This window comes from Bos taurus, chromosome 24 (assembly GCF_002263795.3).
Source record: "Bos taurus isolate L1 Dominette 01449 registration number 42190680 breed Hereford chromosome 24, ARS-UCD2.0, whole genome shotgun sequence".
In the NCBI taxonomy this organism is placed as follows: domain Eukaryota; kingdom Metazoa; phylum Chordata; class Mammalia; order Artiodactyla; family Bovidae; genus Bos; species Bos taurus.
Window position 1 is genome coordinate 48,548,882 of NC_037351.1, and position 6,000 is coordinate 48,554,881.

Here is a 6,000-nt window from a genome sequence, read left to right on the forward strand (position 1 = left end):
TCCTTATTAAAACTTTTTTTTTTCAATCTAAAAATTCATTTATTTCTGATTTTAAACAGCTGAAAACAGGGCTTCCCTGGTGGCTCCATGGTAAAGAATCCACCTGGCAAATGCAGGAGACACAGATTTGATCCCTGGTCCGAGAAGATGCAGTAAAGCAACTAAGCCCATGCACCCCAACTACTGAGCCTGTGCTCTGGAGCCTGGGAGCCGCAACTACTGAACACACCTCCTGCGACTACCGAGAGCTGGGTGCCTGAGAGCCCGCGCTCTGCAACAGGAGAAGCCACCACAGTGAGAAGCCTGAGCACTGCAACTAGACCTCAGCCCCCCGCTTACCGCAAGTAGAGAAAAGCCCGAGCAGCAGTGAAGACCCAGAGCAACCAAAAATAAATTTTAAAAAGCTAAAAACCCCTTCCAGGGCCCTAAATTTCTCATGCCTAGGTAACTGTGCCTGAGGCATGGGCTGACTCTCTGTGGACATCTTATCTGAGCCAGAAACCTCACCTTTCCCTGCCCACCTGGTCTCAGCACGAGCCTGGGCAGGGGAGGGTGGGCAGAAGGCCGCTCACGCCGCCGCCTCCCGAGGAAGCAGTTGGCCTATTCTGGAAGCAGATGCGGTAGCTGCTTCTGCCCAGACTGGCCGCCAGCCAGCCAGCCTGGAGTGTGAGGCAAACAGCTGTGTTTGCCTGGCCAAGGAGACTGGCCCAGAGAGCCCAACCCGCCACACAGCCCTGGCTCCCTGCCACCGCCCTTTCACACACATCATCTGGCCTCACCAGGGCCCTGCAAGGGAAGTAAATACTATCCTTACACCCATTTCACATCTGGGGAAACATGTAGGGAACCACGCCATCTGCTTGGACAGCACCCTGTAGTTTTAAAATATATGACGATTTTGTTTGATCTTCACAAGTAGTCCTGGCAGGTGACAGACACTTTTCACTCTGTTTGAAATGTAGAGGAAACAGACTCAGGGGAGCAGTGGCAAGTCCAAGTCATGTGACCGCCCCCCGCTCCAGGCACAAGGGCCAGGCCTTGAAATGCTGTCGTCGTAGTCCTGAGAGGGGTCTGGTGGGCGTGCATGGGGACCAGGCTGAAGACCCAGGTTCCTGGCCTCTGGGACTGGTGGCCGTCTTGGGACCTGAGCCTCCTCACCCCACTGTGTCCCCCAACTCTAATCGGCCTGCTGGCTCCCAGGGACAAGCAGGATTCAGGTCAGGACTCTTGGACCCCCTGGTGACTTACCAGAACATCCAGGGATGTGGCCCTTGATGCTACACAGAATGGTGTGTAATCAGTGCTTTCTCTGTTTAAGCAGGGCCAGGAGAGGACTCTGTCGCAGGCTTGACTCAGAGGGAAAGGAGACGCGCCCAGGCTGAGGAGGAGGTCAGGAACTCCTGAGGCCCATACCAGGGACAGGAAGGGTGCTTGGGGTCTATTTCCATTAACTATGCCACACAACTCTGCACAATGAATTGTGTAACCAGTCAGCTTGAAATCTCAGGTCTTATAACATAGATGTTCACCGCTCTTGTTTACAGGTCTGCAGATGGGCTGGGGTTTGGATGACACTAACTGGATGGCAGAGGACCTAAGCACAATCTCAGGTCCCGTGGACACTGGTTGGAGTTACAGGCGTGTACCTCCTCCAAGAAGTTCTCCATGACTGCTCCCCTAGTCAGGGTTCCAGGTGCCCCCTCTGGGCTCCTGCAGCTCCCACAGATGCTTCGACCATGACCCAGCTCACTGTGGGTGACCACTGGCCTGCAGGGGGCTGATGTCCACTGACTCTGAACTTGACCTCATCCACTCTGCATCTCCAGCACCGAGCCCAGGGCCTGGCTCAAGCAGGCGCTGAACAAGCTTGTGTGGGCTAAACAGGTGAACCCTGACGGTGAGATCCAGGTGATAAGTGACAGAGGGGCACAGGGAGGGAAGAGCTGAGCTGTGCCTTAAGCCAGGTCCTGGAGGAGGGGCATGCAGAGCAGTGGAGGGGTCCCCTCACGGGACAAGGACTTCCAGTGGGGAGGCCGGGGTGCCCCCAGGGCCCTGAGGTCTAACCGTGCAGACAGGGCTGCAGGTGGGTGCACTGCTGTGCCGTGGGGGAAAGGCCAGAGGCCCGGGGAGCACAGACCCAGCCTCTGTGCAAATAAGAAAGAGCCCTTCCCCACTCAGGGGCACCCAGCCCTGCCCAGGACCCTGGGAGCTGCTCGGACCCCTAGGCCCATAGGGGAGGCCGCAGCTGTGCACTGCTTGAGAGATTCTCTGGGGTATGTGAGGTGTATGTGTGTGTGTGTGAGTGTGTGCACGTGAGGTTCTCTGGGGTGTGTGAGGTACATGCACGGAGTGAGTGTGTGTGTGTGTGTGTGTGTGTGTGTGTGTGTGTGTGTGTGAGATGTGTTTCTGATGTGTCCTAATCTGCTCTACAGTTTCTAAATCTCCCTGGCTGGTTGGCCTCTGAGCAAGGAGAGGTGGGAAGCAGAGGTGTGGGGGTCCTGCCTCCCAGAATCAGAGACACAGGGTGTCTTTCAGAGGAGGTCACCGTGGCTTTCACCCTGCTTTCTGAGAACAGAGCTGACATGGATCCTGAAAGATGCTGAGAACAGGCTGTTGGTCCCCGGTGGGCAGGCCACAAGCTGGCCTTCCTTCCCTCAGTTTATTGCTCAGTTGGTGAGGGCAACGGTCTGGGCAGAAGAAAGACGAATTTGAAGGGGAAAGGAGGACAGTGTTCCCCAGGGGGTCAGGGGGCCTGGTCAGAGGGAGAGACGGGGAAGGCCTCTCCTGTGGTCACCGGAGGCCCTGCCAGTGGAGGGGGCCTAACTTATCTGGGGCAGGGGTGATGCTAAGGACGGGCCGCCCAGGGACAGGCAGCTTCCACTTTCAGATTTCTGATCTTCACCTTCTGCTGGAGCCGGGCTCTTGCAATCCTGGAAAGCCATCTGTGGCCCTTAGGGAATTTGATTGAGAAGGTGCCCTTAACTGACTTTGCTGGGGAGAAAATGCCCCTCCCAAAAAATATGCTAAAAACAACATAGGCTCAGACATCCCTGGTGGCACAGTGGTGGTTCAGATAGGAGCCTGCCTGCCGTGCAGGAGACATGGGTCCAATCCCTGGTCCGGGAAGACTGCGCATGCTGAGGAGTGACTGAGGCCCAGAGCCACAACTACAGAACCCAAGCTCTAGGGCTGGTGAGAACAACCACTGAGGGTCACACACCTAGAGCCTGGGCTCCACAGCAACGAGGAGCAGACCCCGTCTCACAGCTAGAGAAAGCCAACCCAGCAATGAAAACCCAGCACAGCCAAACAACAACGATGACAGAACAGCGGAGCATCTAAAAGGGGCAGTTTGCTCCCCTCTTCCTGGTCAAGCTGCACCAGGAACATCGGATTCCCCTTTGGGACCTTAGTTTTTTAGGCACGTGGCCAAGGATGGGGAGCAGGCCAGGCGGGAGCCAGCGCCTGACGACCAAGGGGAAGAGGTAGGCGCCGAGAATGTGGTACCTGAGAATGCTCTAGGCGTGCTCCTCTGACCTCAAAAGACACACATGCCAACGTGGGAGAGGAAAAAACAAACGGGGGGGACAGGGGACTGGACACAGAGAGTGGACTTTGGACACCCAGATCCAAGGACACCGTGGGGACCCGCGGACTGGTGGCAGGGGGTGGCTGAGGGTAACACAAGCATCTGAGCAACAGCCCCCAACACTGGACATGATCCAGCAGAAACCAGGACCCAATGCGGACCCCATGGTGTGGGAGGATGCTCCCCTTTGCAGGGCAGGGTGTGGATTAGGAAAAACACTAAGAGATCCCTTCCACTCTGAGGCTCTGAGAGGGCAGCAGGGCCTCTCGGGATGCCTCCTTTCCAGGAACTGCACTTGCCCTCAGTCCTGGACATTATTTAGTCCTTTTTCCCCCAGCTAACCCTCCAAACCCTCCAGGCTATCAGGGAATGGAAGGGCACTTGGAGCCCACCCTCCCATGTGACAGGTGAGGAAACCGAGGCCCTTACAGAAAAGGGGCTTGCTCAAGGTCACGGTGGTGCCAACATTCATGGGCACCAGGCACCCAGCTGAGCACTTCCCAGCTTCTCACTACAACTCCTGAGGGTCCGGTCTCCAATTTACTCAGACCGAGGGAGGGTCATTTGCCCCAGGTCCTACCACTAGAAAGAGGAGGGGCAGGGTTCTAACAGGTCCCCTCTGCTTCCAAAGCCCTTGCTGGTGACCTGAACCTCATACCTTAGTGTTCCACACACAGCGATAAAATCAGGTAGGTCCACTGAGAAATGCAGACAGTCCTCAGTGATGACAGTCAGGATAAGTCTAGGGAGGCTGGTGAGTCACCTGGTGTCTCAAGTCTTAGCTTCCTCTACCAAAAATGGGAATGTGAGATTTACCTTCCGTCTTGTTGGAAGTTTGGGATAAAAGTGCTTGTCTTCTGTGTCCTTCAAATATGACAGCTCTTTCCTCTTGACCCCTAAGCTCTCTGGCCTTCCTGGCATGTGGATCATCTCCCAGGCAAAGGGTATGGAGGGAAGGACAGCCACCCTGGGTGGGTATGGCTGCCCTTATGAGGGCTGTTGGAGGCAGGACTTCGAGCACCGGCCTTGCCACCCGCCCTGCGGCACTGATGGGTGAGCTGACCTGTTACCCGCACATGACTCTCCTCTGAGCATCCATCAGCTGACCTTGAGCGCCCTGGGGACACACAGAGAGACCCTACTGCTACGTCCCTGTCCACACTCAGAACCAGGAGGCGTCCAGGCCGATGTGATAAAGCAGTGTGTGCCGGGTTCATCCTGGATGCTGGAGTGGGGACACAGTGGGGAACCAGGCAGTAGGGGCTGCAGGCAGAGGAAGCGGGCATGTAAGGAAGGGACAGCCAAGTATGGCAAGTAACCACCCAGAGCTGCACCTTCTGGTGATAAGAGTCATCATTCCAGGGGAGGGGGAGCCTAGTGAGGTGGTGACCTGGAGACCCTGTCTCCTGGCATGATCTAATTGGAAGGGCTGGAACCCAGCACATGAGGTTGACCTCAGGGTGGGCTCACAGTGTGTAAGCAAGTGCCAGGTGGTCAGGTAGACGACGATTAAAGCTGGTCACAGTTGGCGGGTGGCCAAACTGTGGGAGGGATGGACAGGCCAGACCCTGCAGGAGGGGGTTGGGTGGGTAGGTGGGAGAAGTTCCTTGCAAGGCCCCCTGTGTGATAGAGAATTAGTGAATGTGTGTGTGTGCGGTGAGGGGGCAGGGGGGTGGTTCCCTTCAGGAGAAAATGAGAGTCATGGTAGGCTCCTAATCAGAGAAGAAATGAAATTAGGGGAGGTTAATCTTCCTTCCACGTGCAGAATGGATTAAAGAGAAGAGAAACAGTGAAAACATCAAGAAAACCAGTTAATTATACAGGCAGGAAGCACCTCGATGGGGAAGGGGGACTAAACCAGAATTCCCTGGTTCTGATTGTCACCCAAGGTCAGCTCTCCCCATCCCAGGCGCCTGGCGTTGTCCAGAGCAGAGATGTTGTTACACATACATTTGCTGTCTGTTGCTGTAACCTGCCTCTTTAAACAGAAAAACTGTCATAACTGATTTTTTGGTAAAAAGCTTTCCACGGGGGGATCATACACAGCCCCGAGTCCTCACACAGAGGGCTCATGTGTCTCAACCTCTCCTGATGACTCAGGCTCATTTCGACACCACTAATTAGTAGACTGGACTGTAATACTGGGTTACCCTCAGGGATTATCAAGGTATATCCAGTCTGCTTTGCTTGTTTAATTACTGCATCTGCCTTTTACAGCTTCTCTGCCTCCTCTCTCATCAGACAGCTCTTCTCGCTCCTGCCAGCATGCCTGTTGTGGCCTGAGACACTAGACCACCGAACTTGTCAGCATTGTTTGTCGAGTCAGAGCAAATGGACTCTGAGCGAGGGCCCAACTGACATTTTTATGAGCAAAGAGGAGGCGCTTCACTGCATGAATGAATGTGTCAAAC